At 41.9% G+C, this 17903-nt stretch overlaps 1 protein-coding gene across 1 annotated transcript in view; it reads right to left on the bottom strand.

Annotated features, from left to right (window-relative positions):
• EIF2AK3 (eukaryotic translation initiation factor 2 alpha kinase 3) overlaps window positions 1–17903 on the bottom strand; it is a 42387-nt gene extending 24484 nt beyond the window's left edge. The window contains exons 1-2 of the mRNA XM_083861031.1: window positions 17755–17903; window positions 10857–10986 (exon numbers count right to left, since the gene is read on the bottom strand). The gene's annotated coding sequence lies outside the window, so the exon portion shown is untranslated. The remainder of the gene's footprint in view (window positions 1–10856; window positions 10987–17754) is intronic.

Raw genomic sequence — 17903 nt, 5'->3', positions numbered from 1 at the left:
AGAGAACAGAAAGAGAAAGGACAGGAAAAAAATCGTGTAAACAGAGATCAAAACAAGCTGAAGTACTAAAGCTTCCAGGAGCTGTTTTAACAGCAAGCGTGACATTCTACCCCCTTCCTGAGGCTCTTTATCGTCTGAAACAAGAATCAAGCGCGCTCACGTGCAGACACATCTGAGCCAAGGCTGGTGCCAGAACAGTCAATATTATTGTTTACAGATGGGCTGGACCATCTACTAACTCCAAGGAAATAACCACGCACAAGTGAAATATTTTCCTTAAAATAGGATTTTATGTCGTTATGTTTTTCTAACACTTCTGCTTGTAGTTTTGAAATCTTACTGTTACTATAAGCTGCCAGAGCTTCATTCCCATTACAAATTAACTAAGACCAACCTACATGATCTTAAATGATAAGGGTACCAGGTTTTTTTTCTCTCTATGATTATCCCTACAACAGGATCACTGTAACAAACAGGATCAAAGCCAACATCAAGCAAGCTCTTAAGAAAACTACTTTGCACTGAGAACTATGTCTTTTAAGCCTCTTTAAAATTAATCTAGGCAACATATTAAAAGTCACATATGGCAGCTTTATTCTGAAGGGTAGAAACAAGAGTCTACAGAAAGAAATGTGGGAAAGGGAAGGCAAGCTGGTATGCTCCACATTAAAAAAACAAACAAATTAAAACCACAAATCCACAGACAGACAGTAACACAGGTACCCCTACTGTAAATGTTTACGGATTTTTCAGGTAATACAGATATGTATAGATATAGATACACACACAATTTTTGAGATGTCCCTAGTTTGGGCTGGTCTGGAACTGATTTATTGTCTGCCTTTTTTTGTTATGCATGCAGGAAGGTTATTTGCACAGAGCCACGGGTTTATGATTTCCTTCCAACAGAAGAGGTTATTTCTCCTATTCACCTTAGATTTTAGGATGCTGATTCATCTCTTTTGCCTCCAGCTACCTGCAGAAATCCTGAGGCACAGGACACCTCAAGGATGACAGTGTACTAACAGGCAAACCCTAATCAAACAGCAGCACACTGGGATGAAGGGGCCAACCAGAGTCTTCAAACTTCTGCAAGGCCCACAACATCCCCACATCCTTAGGAGAGCAAAGACACAAACAAAATATTTTGAAAAATGGAGGCTGTTGAGCTATTCCACTGCCTAAAGCACTGGTAAAAGAGCAAATATTCTTCAAAAGATAGAAGGCTGTTCAACCAGCCAGGAAAAAGAAAATTGACTGCGAAGGGAAGTCCATGATTTACATCAGTAAAACAAGCTGAGACATGTTCAAGGGCAATGAGGAAGCTGAGGCAGGAAATACCAACAGACAGGTTGTTGTTTATCTAGAAAATTTTTCCTTTTTGTGAGTACCACTACTTCTGATCTCAGCACTACACTTGTTTATGGAATTCATACCTGTCCTGGCCACCTCCTGTGCCTGTTCAGTGCTGAACATGCCCAAACCATCCCTGAGACCAGGACCGTGAGAAAGGCTGCACCTGGACATCAGATAATCAGTATTTTATTGAGCTGTTTACAGAGGGGAGATTAGGTGACCTTCCTGCTCTGCAGAGGTGAGTGCCAGGGCGGCACATCAGAGAAGCCATGGAAATGGGTTTCATCTCAGCTGAGGTGTGACAGCCTGAAAGAGCACACCAGGTCTGCACAGCAACAGTGAGCAGAGATGTTTCTCAAAGCTCAGGCTGATCTGTACCACCAGGCTGTGTGGCTCACCCAGCAACAGTTCACAGCATCTATCAAGTGACCAAACCTGCTCCCTGACTCCTGCCTGCATTAAGTACCTGACGACAGAAGTTTATATCTGTTACAGTCTTTCTCCTTCAATCATACCCCATACTCCACAAGTTGGCAGTTTCTATTTCATTTTTCATGAATACACGGGAAAGAGTAATAAATTCAACTTCTGTGGGCCTGTATTTTCTGTCTGATGAGTGTGTGAAGTGATGCTGTAACCCTGGGCCTGGATGAGGACTAGAGAACTCATTTCAAAACTCCTTTCTTCTCTCTCTTCAAAGCAACACCTGCAACATCCTCCCGACAACTTTAATAAAAGACTAGAGCTGGTATCTTTGTCATGATTCTACACTTCAGATCTTAAAATCTGATCAGGTGTAAGCACCAGGGTCCTGACAAAACTGTCTTTTACACAAATAGTGTAAAAAGCAACAGATGACAGCAGCACAGCAGCTTGAGATTTATACTCTCCAGCATCAGGGGCACAGTCCTTTGTTCAGCTTGAGTTTACCCTCAAAAGAATTATTCCTGCTCTGCCTTCCCCTGAAGGGCCATACAGGAAATGTGAGGCACTGCAGTGTGCTAACTAGACCACCCCAGCTTCAAAAGAGACCAGGAACCCAATACTGTTTGCTGTGCAATCACACAGACCCTTCCTCTGAAGACAAGCAAACCAAAATTACCACCGTTAACTTTAATCATAGTCAAACAAGATTTGAGGTTTTGAGAAACAGAGATGCCAGCCTGCTTTGCTGCCATGGTAACAGACTTTTAAAAACTGTTCCTCTTAATAATAATAATAAAAAACCCGAACTGCACGGTGCTTTAAGAAAGACTTTATTTTGACATTATTCCATCCCCCTCTTTTACACGGCAAGTTTTATTAATAAGACTGCAAGTCTTCCGAAACTTGAGAGCTTTCTGAGACAAACTGGTGCTGCTGGTACTGAGCCCATCTCTGAGCTCCTTGAAACTAACAGCACATAAGGGAGTGGATTAGGGGGAAAAAAAAATTACCCAAAGCCTCACCTTTCCAGAAACAGCCCCTACACAGAAGTTCATCAGCCACCATGATAAAATTGGTACTTGTACTTTGCATAGGATTTGCATAGCAAAGCTTTGCTGGGGGGGGGGGCTACAGGTGTGGGAAGAACCCCACACTGGAGCAGGGGAAAAGTGTGAGGGGTCCTCTCCTGAGAAGGAAGAAGTGGCAGAGAGAACATGTGCTGAACTTATGGCAGTCTCCACGCCCCATCCCCTTACCTCACTCTGGGGTGGAGGGAGAGAAAATCAGGGTGAAGTTAAGCCTGGGAAGAAGAAGGGAGGGATGAGGAAAGGTGTTCTTCAGATTTGGGTTTATTTCTCCTTATCTTATTCTGGTTTTATTAATAATAAAACTGGTTTCCTGAGTTGAGTTTGCTTTGCCTGTGATGGTGCCTGGTGAACGATCTCTCCCTGCCCTTATCTTGACCCACGAGCCTTTTCAATAGATGTTTCTCTCCCCTGTCCAGCTGGGGAGGACCATGACAGAGTGGTTTGCTGGGCACCTGGGACCCATGCAGGGGCAATAGCAGAAGCTCATGGCACTTCAGGAGACCAGGATTCAAACTGATCTCTGCTAGACCCTGAGTGTTTCTTCCCCTGGCCCTGCATGGACAGAATGGTTTTGCAGATAAGGACAGAGTCCATGTGAAAAATTAAGTCACAGAGCAACTCCTGTAGGAAAAGAGCCTGATACAGGAGAACAGAACATGGCAAATCAGTCTCCTCTTTCAAGGATGCAAAGAAAGAGTGCACGAAACATGCAGCGAGTCTGACAAAGATTAATAGTTACCTCCTTACGGAGCACAAAGTCCAGAAGAAATTCGGAAATGAGATGTCAGTGGCTGTGCTGCTAGAGGAATGATTTGCTAAACTGTCTAAAATGCTTAACCCTTGAAATGGGCCTTTCTTTATATAGATAAAGTTGTAGCCTGAAAGTTAAAAAAAGCACTAGGGCAGAACAAATTACTTTTTTGTGTATTGGGCAGCTGAATTCCAACTACCTAAGTTATCCATTACTGAAACTGATAATTGTCTAGGTACTAGAGTTGATCCATTTTAGTATCTGTAAATACCAAAACTGCTCAACAGCCAATATAAAACATGCAATAGGCCATAGACAATTAAATTACAAGCTCTCTTCCTGCTCTTATCTCCACTCAGGAGGTGAAGGGTCCAGACAAGAAGACTTGCAAGAAATGGCTGCAGTTAGTTAGCATGGAGGAAAAAAAAAAAAAAAAAAAAAAAAAAAAAAAGGCTCAGGGAAGACCTTATTGCTCTCTACAACTACCTGAACAGAAATTTTAACCAGGTGAGAGGAGTCAATCTATTTTCCCAAGAAACAAGCAATGGGACAAGAAGGAATGGGCTCAAGTTCCATCAGAGAAGGTTTAGACTGGCTGTGAAGAAAACGTTCTTCACTGAAAAGATGATCAAGCATTGGAACAGGCTGCCCAGGGCAGTGGTGGAGTCACCATCCCTGGGGAGATGTAAAAGCCTTGTGGATGTGCCACTGAAGGATGTGGTTTAGAGGTGACCTTGGCAGTGCAGGGTTAACACTTGGACTCAGTCGTTCTGTAATCTTAGAGGTCTATCCCAACCTAAACCATTCTGTCATTCTACTATAAAGATAATAAAACCCCAGAGACAATGGGGATGGTAAAAAGCCTTTCCAATATTTGGAGCATTTTGAGTATGGCTGTGAGCATGAGATGAAAGCTGGTCATACACAGAGTAACTCTGCTCAAGGCAGAGCATCCCCTGAGGGCTGGTCTTGAGAGCTCTGGTATCACACAAGCCACAATATCCTGTTCTGTAGCTGCTCATGTGTCCCCTAGAGGAAGTTGTCATCCTCCAAAAGGTCCTTAAAGCACAGTGAAAGGACACGTGTCAGCACTTCCTCAGGGCTCCATCGGTGCTGACTACAAGTGTCAGCAGCAAGGCAGGCACTGAGCTGCAGCTACAGGAGGTCTTTTGGGGTTTTTAATTGAACAGGACACCAAACTAAGAGGACTGAAGATGAGTGGTTTTGATGAATACATAACACCACCTGGCTAAGCAACAGCCACACGTGTGATGATGGTGTGCATCACACCAAGCACCAACTCAGCTGTGGCAGCTGTCAGCAATTCCCCTTTTCCTCAAGTTTACCATTTCCCACTAAAAAGTTGGTTGTGTTTCCTATAAAAGCATACTTCCAGATATCAGGATACTTTAAAACAATTAGTCTTTTGCTGATGACTTTTTGTCCACTAAACAACATTAGAAGTTTATTTTCAGGAGAATTGTAAATTATGTTTTAGTTTCACCAAGAAAGCAACAAAAATCTGTACTCAGAAATCCACAGGTCTCTCCAGTGAAGTTGTTGTCTGTCACCTCTTCATGCACACGTGTGTTTCCAAAAACAGAATTGAAAAGAACCACTTGTGCCATCAGGAATGTTGATACATCCATGTAGTCAGAGTAGTCACATCCATTCTCCTCCTGCAAAACACAGGCTCCACTCCCCTTGATAGCCCTAATAAGCCTTCTCTGCCTCAATTGCAATTAGAATTTATCTTCCTTTGAAGCACAATTCTGGACACTCACTTCTTATTCATTATGAGCTTTTCCAGGACCATTTAAGACACTAATCTGTCTCTCTTTCTCTCTCTCTACCCGCAGGCAAGGAAGAATCACATTTCCTTCCCCTGCAGTGGAACGGAGATGGCAGCTGATAACCTGTCATGGGATATCTTCGTACACAGTTTTCTCAGTTTTAAACTGGTCCTCTCCAACCTTCAACAACAAAACCACTGTTATCAATCCCCACATCTTGTATTTCATTTAGCACAGTTTAATTTCATGTCTATTATAGAAAACCTGTATGACTGAGAACCAGCTGATGTGCCAGTCTTTCTCTACAGGAATGACACCTCCAACTATCTAAGCATCTGGTGGTTCTACACGTCTCAGCAGTACACAAAAATAAAGGTCACTACAGGACACAAGAATACACTTTCAGACAACTAAAATGATACCAGTTTGCCTACAAGGAAACGTTTTCCCTGGTTTAATCACCTCTAAACCCAGACCAGCAACTGACACTCTGCCTGCTTGAAGGGAGTGACAATTCAGTGCTTTTACATCTGCTCAGAACACATTACAGCTGAAAGTCATTTCCCAGCATGAACAGATATTTTAAAAATTTTATTCTTTGCTGAGTAAAACTGTCCTTTAAGAACCTTTTGTACACACTCAAACACCTCAGAGAACCAACTTGCTGTTCTCTGTATATGAAAACCTGACCCTCCTGCAAGCTGCCTGGATGGTGCACAGAGACTCTTCTAAATGCTGAGCAGGAAAGATTGTTTCTGTTGCTGCTGTGTCCCATTCCAGATGTTTTAAGATGTACCCAAGATTAGGACTTAAAATCACTAACAGTGAACTTAGAGGCATTCATTTTTAATCAGAACTCAGAACAAAGACATTTTCTCAGAATGTCTGTGTAGTTTGAAAAGAATCTCATTTGTGTTTGGCCAGTGAATGTTAGCAGAATCAAAACAATTTTATGCAAGATATATAAATTCCTAATATTTATCACTGCATTTAACAGCTGCTATAATAATAACCTTTTCAGTGAAAACACTCAAGTGTCTGACAGTCTTAAGTGTTCCCCACCCATATCCAAGACAAACACTATCAGCTTTTCCTTGGATGATATTTACAGACAGTGACTCAACCGAAAAGTAACTATAATAGAAAGCCATGAACCAAACAAACACAAGTTTTACTCAAACTAATAAAATACTGCTGCAGCAGTGCCATTAAGTGGTGGGTGAGACTTTCCTAATTCTTTCAAAGACACTGTTAAATTATTTACCCTCCCTGAACCTCTGGGAGGGCACATAACAGAATTCACAATTCAAGCCCCTCAAAGGGCATTTTGACCTCTTGCCTTGCCCTGACCCATTTCAGTGTGGACTTCGCATTTTCTTCTATTCCAGAGTGTAGGAGGTCAAAGGATGGGAATTGCTGAGTTTCCTTCTGTGTTCCCAAAGCAACCCGAGACACATTTGTGCTCTTCTCTGGCTTGTCTGGGCACAGAGGTTGCCTTATCCAAACTGCAGCAAAGTGCAGGCAAGTCAGTACCTCAGAGTGAGTCCCAGGTGTCTGGACACTTCACAGACGAATTCTGTATTTCTTTTGGGAAACCAAAGCACTGAAAATTTGGAAGGGTTTATGATGCAGATAAAGGGAAGGAAAAAGAAAGAAGATATACTGTACATTAAATCCAGTCACTAGTGAAGTTTTTTGAGATTTCAAAATCCTTTTCCAACTCACTGCTCTAAGCAAAAAAGGAACAATCTGCTCAAAGTCTCTATGGGTTCACTTCACCAACAATGCTGTGAGTTTTCAGATGACATCAGTATACAACTTCTTCAGCTCTCCATATTTCTCTGGAGAAAAAGAATGTAATACTAGGGTATTTTATAAAAATATGCCACTTCTGTCTTCAAAAAAGATGACACAGATATCTAAGTTTGTAGAAAAGTTGATTTTACGTGGCTGTCACAATTAAAAAAATATCTTTATATATAAATACATACATACACACAATGCGATACAAAGGTCATGAGAATCTTTATTGGAATAAGGATGTTGACAGATTTGGTGACATGGCATAATCAAATTATTCCATTTTTCCAGGATACAGTGGCATGTTTACTCTGACTGCTATAAATGTCAGCCTTGTGAGCTGAAACTGATTTTGTCCCATGATCTTCAATGTCTCAAATAAGGAAATAAGATGCTTACTTAGGGATTAGTCTGTAACAGCCCAAGCCTACCAGGTACTTTTATGGAGTCCATCCCAGCGCAGTCTCTGCCCAGAGCACTGAAACAACTCTGACTGGTGCCCATTAAGTAATTCAGTATAAAGTTTGCAGGTAAAAGAATGATTTGCTCACCCTCATCAGCAAACAATGTGCTATGAACCTTTCCCACTGCTTCTAGAACTTTGAAGCAGTTCTCCACTTTCACTATAATTAATCATTATTTCAACAACGCTGCTTCTCCCAAAAGTATTCTTTTCTAAGAATGGACAGTGTATTAATTACAAACCTAAATTTTAAAGAGCAAAGTGTTTTTATTAAAATTAAGCTCCCTTTTAGAAAAGTTGTCATTCAACAACTTTACTGTGAACTTCATCAGGCAATCTTTACATGCAGATAACAGAAAACCTGGAGTTGTAACCAGGCTTTCACAGAGAAAGGTTTCCCATTTTAAAACAATGGACAGGGAAACAGAGTTTTTAAATTCTCAGGCACAAGCCTGAACCACAGAGTCAACTTTTCAGCATTGGCACCCCAACCATGGTTTGTTTATGTTGGAGCTTGGAGCCAAGGAAAGAATTTTAGCATTTTAGTTACCCAGACACACAATTAATACTTCAGCAGCCTTTCCTTTCTAATTGATCTGTTCACATGACAAATGATGAACATCTCACTTGTCAGTGTCTTAAGCAGTAGTTTCAAGATCTGAAGCGTTTGACAGAGCTGCTGGAACATTTGAAATTTCACTGCCTCACTTTCCTAATTAACACACGAGCTCCAGACAGCCAGGTTGACATTTTACAGTTAGGCAAAGGAAGTTAACTACACTTCTGTTAAACAAAGTTTGAAGATCTAATGTCTATACTTAAAAGGCACTTGGAAAATTAAATTCATGATTTTGCACCAGGACTTGGAAGTACAGTTCATTATATTCACACTTCAGATAGTTAAAAAAATCCTCATCAAAACAATTAAGACCCAGCAGCACACGCTTTCCTTGCACTGAAAGAACACAAATCTTTGTCACTGCAAGTGTGACAGAGTTTCTTATCTGCCGTTTCTTGCAAGAAGATGTAATTTAACAGCTTACATAATGCTACTGCTTTATGATGAATATTGTGGGTGCTAACATAGAAACCTTTGTTACTTCAAAAATGCTGGAAGAGGAAGGAAGAGCCTCAGGACTCAGTCTGAGAGAATGAAACTCAACAGGCCGCATGCCCACATCAGTATTTTGACCCAAATCAGAATTTTCCCAGCAATTTTAATGAGGTGAATTACTCACTTAAGTATCTAAGTCTTTCAGCTGATTACTGACAGCAGATTAAACATTGAAATATTTAAATGCAGTTTATTCAGAGTATTCATCACTTTTCATCATGTTTCTTGTTAAATTGTCTTAACAGCATTTGTTTACATGACAGTAAGAAGTCTAAAAAGGCCAATATTCATAATACTTAACAGCTTCTAAAAGGCCAAAATGACCTTTTCCTTCCAAAATTAGTTATCTCACAGGCTCTGCATCTCAACTGCCAAAATCCCTCAGTAACTTTGGCCACAGCTGGAGAAATTAAACAATTTGAAAGCCCATCTGAAAGTCTAACTTCCTCTATCCACAATGAACACTCTTTAAAAATGCATTTTTATGACTGCCACAACCTACTGACTTGTAGTCACAGAAAGGAATTAAATATCACATGGGCAAACTACAATTTTTGTTGTCTAAACCCCAACCTTTTGTTTCTTCAGTCGTACCACATTGGAAAAATATCAAAACTCTGGACAGACAGTTGAGTGACAAAATCTATATTTGCAAAACCACATCTATAATTGGAAACGCACTGCCAAATCTTTCAAAGCCTGTGCTTGTGACTTAACCTGTAGTGAAAAAAATAAAGTTTATATTTGCACAGATTTCAAACGTGTGCTTTTCATAAGCCCTGGTTCTATTTTCATATGGTCATGAGAAACTACTTGCAGCAACAGGTAAGAGACCAGTATTTTATATATCTACTACTGAGAACATTTGTGAAGGATCACACTACCACTGACACCTGCCACCTCACAGAGCTGTTCACAGTTCTTTCTTCTGTACTTTTCAATTCTGCTCATAAACATATTTTGGGGGGCAAAGTTCTTCTTTCCTACAGTGTTTTTTCTAAACCACAAAAATACACCAGAACAAATATCACAAAGCTGCATCCATAAATAAAATTCTCCCTCAGAAACAAAGGAATGTGAGTAAACATTCACATTACTTCTGCAACCTGAGATACTCATTAGCAGCTCTCACTGAAACAGAGGTCATGGCCACAGACAGCCACGAAGAACCACAAGTAAGAAAGTCATGCAGTCTGAATAATCCTGAAATCAACTTTCAATCTCTGATGCTCATTGTGCAAAAGCATGATACAGGACTGGTCATCAAACCCAACTATCCCTGACAGGGAAGGACTGTGAACTTCTGTGGTGTGTTATCATCATAAATTACCTCTTTGTCAGTGTTTTTATTCCTCCTAATTCCAGGAGAGAAACAATCAAAGATGTCCCCAGTGCAGGAAAAGAAAAAAAAAAAAAAAGGAAAAAAACCTTCCTTCTAATTTTTAGCCTTGTTTATTGAAACTAATGGTGGCCAATAGCACCAAACAAGAAACTGAACTCTTGATTTTCTTCTTACAGTTCATCAGCATGAAGTGATGCAACCCTTTACCACTCAGTACTTCAGGGTGACCTTCAGCACTCTGTTTAATTGCTAACACATTCTATTTCACAGGAAGCCTGCTTATCTAGTATAAAACACCCAAAACAGTCCTTTGTTCATTTATTAAGTCACAAGGACTTTTGCTTTTCTTGAGGGAGAAAAAAAACCCCCAGTACTTGCCAAGACATAGTTTAGTAATACAAAGCAGATGATCCTTTCATTTGCTTGAAATTACAAGTAACTTGTTTTCAATCAGCAATTACATACAATTCCCCAACTCAGTTACATCATCTAGTTTGATAGTTATCAAATAAGTCAATCCCAAGGCTGAAATGCTGACACACTCCAGTTTGAAATGGCAACATGATGTAAGCACTCAAAAAAAAAAAAAAAAAGTTTGAGACAAAGTTTCATAGGTGTTTGCTCCATTATTTAACACCAACCAAACAGGGAGGAAGCTGCATTCCTCTTATTACAGACAACTCCATTTTTAAAGATTCAGTAAGGAAAGAAATTAAGCCTTACCTCTGGTTTGCTGAGGCTGGATGACACAAGAGAACCTGATCCCACATCCAGATCCCACTGTTTTCGCCCACTGTTCTCTGGATCCAGTGCAGCAATTCGTCCATCCAAAGTGCTGATAATTACTAGAGATCTGCAGGTTGGAAACGTTCACAGTCAAAACTACAGCAGGATGGACTTCACTCATTAGCTGCCTTTTATGCTCAGTAAAATCCAACTCCAGCCCTTAAGTTAAGTCTCTGTATTCTGCAAAAGAGCAATTCAACTGGGTAGCTCTACCCAGACCCACAACAGAGCAGAAGAGCTGAAGTCTCTGGCTCAGTGTCATAAACTGATTTCCATGTTGTAAGACTTTCGGAGCTGAGATTCAGGGGAAGGCAGTTGACTTTTTGCTCTTGCATGCAGATGTTACCACTACAATACTGAATGAGATCATCTTTCTGGAGATATTTACACAAACAATATGGATCCCACTTCTTCCAGTCCCTTCCAAACTGATCTTTAACCCCTTAAACATCCTTTTAAAACAACCTAAACCCAAAACTATTAACCCAGGCAATCAGGATGTAAAAAATACTAAGTTGCAACTAAGTTTTCAATGATTTTGGATGAAACATCAAACTTCGGGGAAATTTCTTAAGTCTCCGAATAAAACAAGTCCCTCCAAAGGCACACACAGGGCACTACAAACAACCTCCAATGCCCGCAGACCACAAAGCAACCAAACTGGCTTTTGCAGCTTGGGCTTTAAGTACTCTGACGTCTAGGAATACAGGGCCATGGCAGGCTGGCTGCTGCTTTCTACAGTGCCTGAAGCTCCTCAATTTCAGTAAATCTCGTTTCTTACAGAGCTGTACAATTAGAATAAACATTTCTGGTTGTGCTAGAGCTCCAGCATTAAAATAAACAAACAAACAAAATAAACAACACATCAGAGACAAAGCACTGACAAGGCATTTCTGAAAGGCCTTTTTTTTTTTTTTTTTCCTTGAAGATTGTTTCTCCCTGACCTGAAAAAGCTGGGATTGTGTTGTCAGTTTGGCTTGCAGCAGCCTCACCAATCTTCAAAGGCAGAGGGAGTAGAACTTGATCACTTTACAGGCTGCTTGCACTGAAGGGGGGCTGAATCCAGTGACCTGGAAGGACCTTTATAGTCACTGGTTTCAATGAGAATAAGGAACTGTGCAAATAAACTGATGGGGAGATTAACCAGTTTCAGGTGAGGGTGATAGGGCAGGGGGCTGGTAGTGCACACACAGACATGTATATTAATCTTTACTTTAAACAATAAGGGACAACAAATTATTGTGTAGAACTCTGGCCAAATATATTCACTTGTCCGAAGTTAATGGTGTAGTAACAAGGGATTTAGGGAGGAAATGATGGGGGTTATTTGTTTGCTTTAAGGAGGGAAAAACTGAAATCACGATCTAAAAACATGTTCAGGGAAAGTGGCTCATTACATCACCTCTAACAAAGGTCATGTAAAACATGGCCATTTTACATGTTAAAATAACCCACACAATTTATAGGATTTTATAATGCTTATAGCACTACACTACTAATAAACATAAACCCAAAGATATCTTTAACCTGTTCCAAAAATGCCACAGCAGCTCCTACTCCTGAAAGTGGCCGAGCATCACGTTCCTCCAAAAGCTAAGTTTAAGATACTGTTAGAAAAATACCAATTGTGCAAATATTTGCACAGTAGAAGATGTAAGTTTTTATAAGCTGATTACAAACACTTTTTCCAACTGTACAGAAATGAAGATTAGGTTAATAATAAACCAGATTGCAGGAGATTGACTATTTTCAAGTACTGTAAACAAGTGCTCACACACGGCCTTGGACACATATTTAACACAATCTGTTTGCTTTATGGTAAAGCAATTTATCTGAAACCCTCTAGCATTGCATAAAAAAATATTATTCTAAGTGGGTCTACTTAAATTTTATGTTGATCCTCCTGACAACAAGGTTATAAAAAGAGGTAGAAATGCAGCTAGAATGAAGGGAATTTTGGCAGCCATACTCAGAGGAGAAGACAAATCCTAAAATCTCACTGTGAAATGTTTTCTTCCCGTGTATTCCCATTGTTTTCCTTTATCAAATTCTTTCTGTTTTGACTTCTCCCTCAAGTAACAAATGTTTCATGCCTTTCTATCTTACATGTCTGTATTATCTTTCTCCACCAGATGCAAACCTCAACCTTCCCTCAGAGTTACCTCCCTGTTTAAGCCTCTCCAGGGCCACTCAAGGTGGCGGTTTTGGAATCTGTCCCTGCACTGTGACCTCCAGCCACCCAAATCGTGCTCTGACCACACTCCAGTTTTCAGTTCAGCTGATTAGGAAAGAGGAGGGGAGTGTGGGGGACCTTTGTGCCAGCAGCACACACTTGGAGGAACTGGTTTAACCAATCACTTCTGCACACTGTAAAAGTCCTGGCTTTTCTTGGGTGCAGTGGCACTCAGGGTTTGTCCCCTTGGTTTGTCCCCAGCTGTAGAATGGACTTTGTTTCACCTCCTGAGCAAACACTTCCATGAGACATCGGCCCAGCTATATCTAAATTTTAGGTGTGGCTACTTTTAGAACTCAGACCAGGTGTAAGAAAAACATCAGTTTCCCTCTGCTTTTTAAATAAGTGATTAATTTTCAACTAAATAGCCACATTTCTGGTTCCAATTTCATCTTGCTCTTCAGCAATATCATATACCAGGGAAAAGAAAATTGTAACTCCTTTCTCTTCTGATAAAATCCTTCATTCCTTAGTCTATGTCTAGGAGTTAAAATCTTAATACCTGTTCTTCTCTCTGATGGACTCCAGTAAATTAAACCCCATCACTTGAACTTTGCTTGGTGTAGGATCTGAGATTCATGCCCAAGACTCTCTCTAGTGTTACACTTTGTGACTGTCAGATTTTCCCCTCCCTTTCTCTGTGAGATTTCAGTGCTTGCAGCTTTGTGTGCTGGGAGCATGGAGTGCTGACAGGAGATCTTTCTGTTGCTCAGGTAGTCTAATCAAGCACTAAATTAACACATTATGATAAAAGCAATTTAGGCAACTACTCCAAGAAAATATTTCAGAGCTTAAAAACAAGCAGGCAGGCAACTTGCTTTTGTCACCCCACAATGCCACTGTGGGTTTAGTGCAGTGTTTTATGCCAATTCTTACATCAAATTCTCAGAAACACGAGCAGAATACAGCCTCAGTTCCAGAATAAAGGAAGTCCTTTCAGCCACCTGTTTGCCAGCCTTTGCTAGCTCAAGATGTCAGGCCTGCGATTCCTGTAATTCCATTACATTAAACTGAAAAAACAATATTTTTGATGCGTGTTTGGGCCAACTGATTGACGAAATGAAAGTAAAAGGACTCAATTTCTATTTTGGTTAGGCTTGATAAACTCTTTCATTCTCTAGAAAACAACATCTTGTCACTGGTTTTATTAACATCACTTCCTGACTGGGTAAAGTTGAAAGAGTGCCTTGACCAAAGAAACCAGCTTCTAGGAACACATAGGTTTTCTGAGAACACTACCAAATCATGGTACCTTCTGAGAAGGGAAAAACACAAAGTATTTTGTGTTTTTCAAAGTATTACCCAGCTTAAGGTCAAAAGTCACAATTATAACACCAAGGAAGTGAGGAGAATAGAGACAAAACAGCATCAAGGCTGTGTCAATACTTGTTGACAGTAAATCACGGACTATACTACAGAGTGAATCACATCACAGAGATACAAAAGGAGGAGGGGAAAAAAACCCCAATGACCAATACCACAAAATCAATAAGCTCCACAAGCCTGGACCAGAAAAAAAAAAAAAAAAAGATACAAAAAGAAATTACTCAGACTAAGGCAGTCACTTAAATCCCAGGACCCATCACTTAAAAAATAAACATCAGTAAAATTAAGACCTGCACTCCTCCTTGCCTTGAGCTGCTGGTCCAGAATATATTGTGAATGAACCAAGGGATGGAGGAGGCAAAAATCCCTTCTGGGCCCTTACAGATGGCTAAGAGCAGGAATAAAGCAAGGGGCCAGTTCATGGAGCAGACAGAGAGATCAGTAATTGGAGCAGCTGGCAGAGAACAAGCTAATGTTGTATAGTTGGATTTTATTTGCACTTTGGCACTACTAAAGCATATCTGGACACACTTCCCTAACCCCAACCATCTACAAACAGCCTCTATGGCTGAATGAAAATGTTTTCTTACCAGTTTCTATCCTCTTTGCTCACAGACAGGAACTTGTTGTTCAAGGGCAGTGATAAAGTTCCCCCTTGATCTTATTCAAAATATCTACTGCAAACTTCCACATACACTGACAAAAGGGCAGTCCTGGGCCTTAAAACCTTTGTTAGTGTCCCATAATGAACACAGCCTGCTTTCTGAGATCAAGAGGCTTTAGCACAGCACTGCTGTACCTTACAGAAGTGAAGGTATGATTTACCTACAAACAAAAGGGAAGACAGCAAGGGAAGTTGTAAACAGGACAGAGGAGGAACTTCTTTAGTTCACCTACACCCTTTCACTACATCAAACTTTGCATTTATTCGAGTAAATTATTTTTGTTAGAAAAACAAAGCAGAACTTATTGTCATTTTGGTACATTTACCACCGTTCCTGTTTCAGTTTAAAAGAATCATTCAACCTAAAACCCTCAACCCTCAAAAATCCATTGGGACATTGCAAATATGGCTGTTTGTTAAACTTGAACTCTAAGCAGCCATTCCAACAGTAAACTCTGCATGTTTGTATGTAAAGAGCACAACAAATCACTAACCCTCCTATTTTCTTCTAGAAAAACAAAACAAAAAAAATCTTTAAACCAAGATGATTATATTCATTTGCCTACAGCAAAGACAGTTGGGGTTTTGGCTTTTGTTGTTTTTTTTTTTTTTCTCCTTTGTTTGTTCATTTTTTTCCAGATTATATTGACCTCTATATTGCCTGGGTATTGCTGAAAAACAATTAACTGAGATCTCAGTTAATTGAGTGGAGATCTCAGAAACACAAATTAAAAAAATAAAGAAACGCAGGCAAACACTATGGCCAGGCAGCCATTCTATTTTTATTTGATGACAGCAAATCTGTTCCTACATACTAATCAATTACAGAGCAGCTACATTTAATCTCGGGCTTAATTTACTACATTGAACATCTTTAGTGTATTCTACTTAGCTCAAGAAGGCAAACAGAAAATGTATTTTTAAAAATTTTCCAGGCTAAATAAACAGGGGTCCTATCAAAAACTGAATACAGCAGAATTGCAACAAACCAGGTGGTATTTTGATCACCTGATACACAAAACAGTGATCCTGTTGCTAAGTGGAGAGACTGTCCTCCAAGAAAACAGGGTGCCAAGTTATCAGCCAGTTTCTTGCTTTTAGTGAATGCTTGGGTATACTAGGAACAAGATTTGTTCTATTTGGGCTATTCATGTTCATGTTTTCAAATACAGCAGGCATTTAGTCACGCTGTTTCTCCTTTAAACTCAGGCTGTGGCTTATCACCTCATCATTCTCAGCCAATTCAGATACAGACTGGAATCAGCTCAGTAACATTTCTGCACTTGAGTCATTCATCTAAGTCTTCCTTTTGCCGGAGCTCCTTGCCACACGCAGTTATTAAGTATTTTATTTCCCCTTGTTATATTCTGAAACTTGCTCATCAATTTGCCTTGCGTGTTTGGCTTCCCCTCCGGCACACCGCAGTGTCTGTGCTGAACAGACAATTAAGTACGCGGGGGAACTGCATTTTCTTTAAAACAAAACGGTGACAGAAAGGGACGGCGCGCTCTGAACAACTGTGAGCTGCGGGTATTGGGAAGAGTTTATACTGCAGATGCTTTAGGGCGTCCTTCCCGCAGGCACAGAACTGCCACAGGGGACCAAGGCAAGGAAAGGATCGAGACGAGTATTACCAGGGTTGGCAGACGGGCCAGATGTCACACAGCGCGACATCCGGCAGCTTGTTTGTCTAAGAACTAAGACACCCTTTCTCCTTGCTAACAACCGCGTGAAGAACAAGCACCTCAGCGCTGGTGAGGTCCCGAAGTTCCCTCTCCTCATTGTCACCGCTCGCCCCCGGTCCAGCCTGTCCATCCCTGCAGCGCCACTCCAGCCCCATCACAGGACTCACCGCTCCCATCCCTCCTCCGGCCCCGGGACACTTCCCTGAGCGTCCCACAGTCCAGCCCCACGCACCAGCCAGAGACAACCTTATTTCACCGCTTTCCCATCCCCAGCAACATTCCATCTGTAATAACCCCACAGCGCAACTCTTCCTCCTCCAGTACTCCCGACACATCCCGGCGCTATTCCCGTCCGAGCCCACTCCTGCACGGCCCCTTCCCCACACAGGACCCCGGGACGCTGCAGCCTTTTCCCCGTGTACTGTCCCCTCCCCAACACCCCCAGCTGCTGATTCCCAGCCTAGACACAGTCGTGTCCCCTGCAGCACCCCCAGACAGGGACCCTGGACGCTGCACCTTCTCTGCCGAGGCACTGACCCCCGCCCAGCGCCCTGCCCGGCACCTCCACGCTGAGAGCACTGATCCCCACCCCAATCACAGACACCCTTCAAGAGTCCCTTCAAGACACTGACCCCATCCCAGTCACTGACACTCCCCCTAAACAGACGCAGACACTGATTTCCGACACCCCTCAGCCTCCGCAGGCACTGACCCCACCTCAGCCACCCCACACCGAGCCCCTACCCCGTCACTGACCCGCACCCAGCCCCCGACCCCCTTCAGGAACCGCAGTCACCGACACTCCCCTCAAGCACCCCCAGGCATGACCCTCACCCCAGTCACCGACCCCACACTCTCACCCAGGCACTGAACCCTCTTTGGCCCCAGGCGCTGATCCCCACCCGAGTCACCGCCTTCCCCCCTCACCTGCTGCCGGTCCGGGCCTCCCCGCTGCCCTCAGCCTCCTGCTCTCCGGGCGCCGCGGGGGCCACACCGCCCTCATCGTCCTCCACTGTCACGTCCGCGGAACCAGCGGGCAGAGCGGCGGGAGCGGCGGCCGCCCCTAGCCCGAACGC

Source organism: Zosterops lateralis (genome assembly GCF_965231275.1).
Source record: "Zosterops lateralis genome assembly, chromosome: 5".
NCBI lineage: Eukaryota > Metazoa > Chordata > Aves > Passeriformes > Zosteropidae > Zosterops > Zosterops lateralis.
The sequence above is the reverse complement of the archived record's forward strand: the minus strand, read 5'-3'. Positions and strand labels throughout refer to the sequence as shown.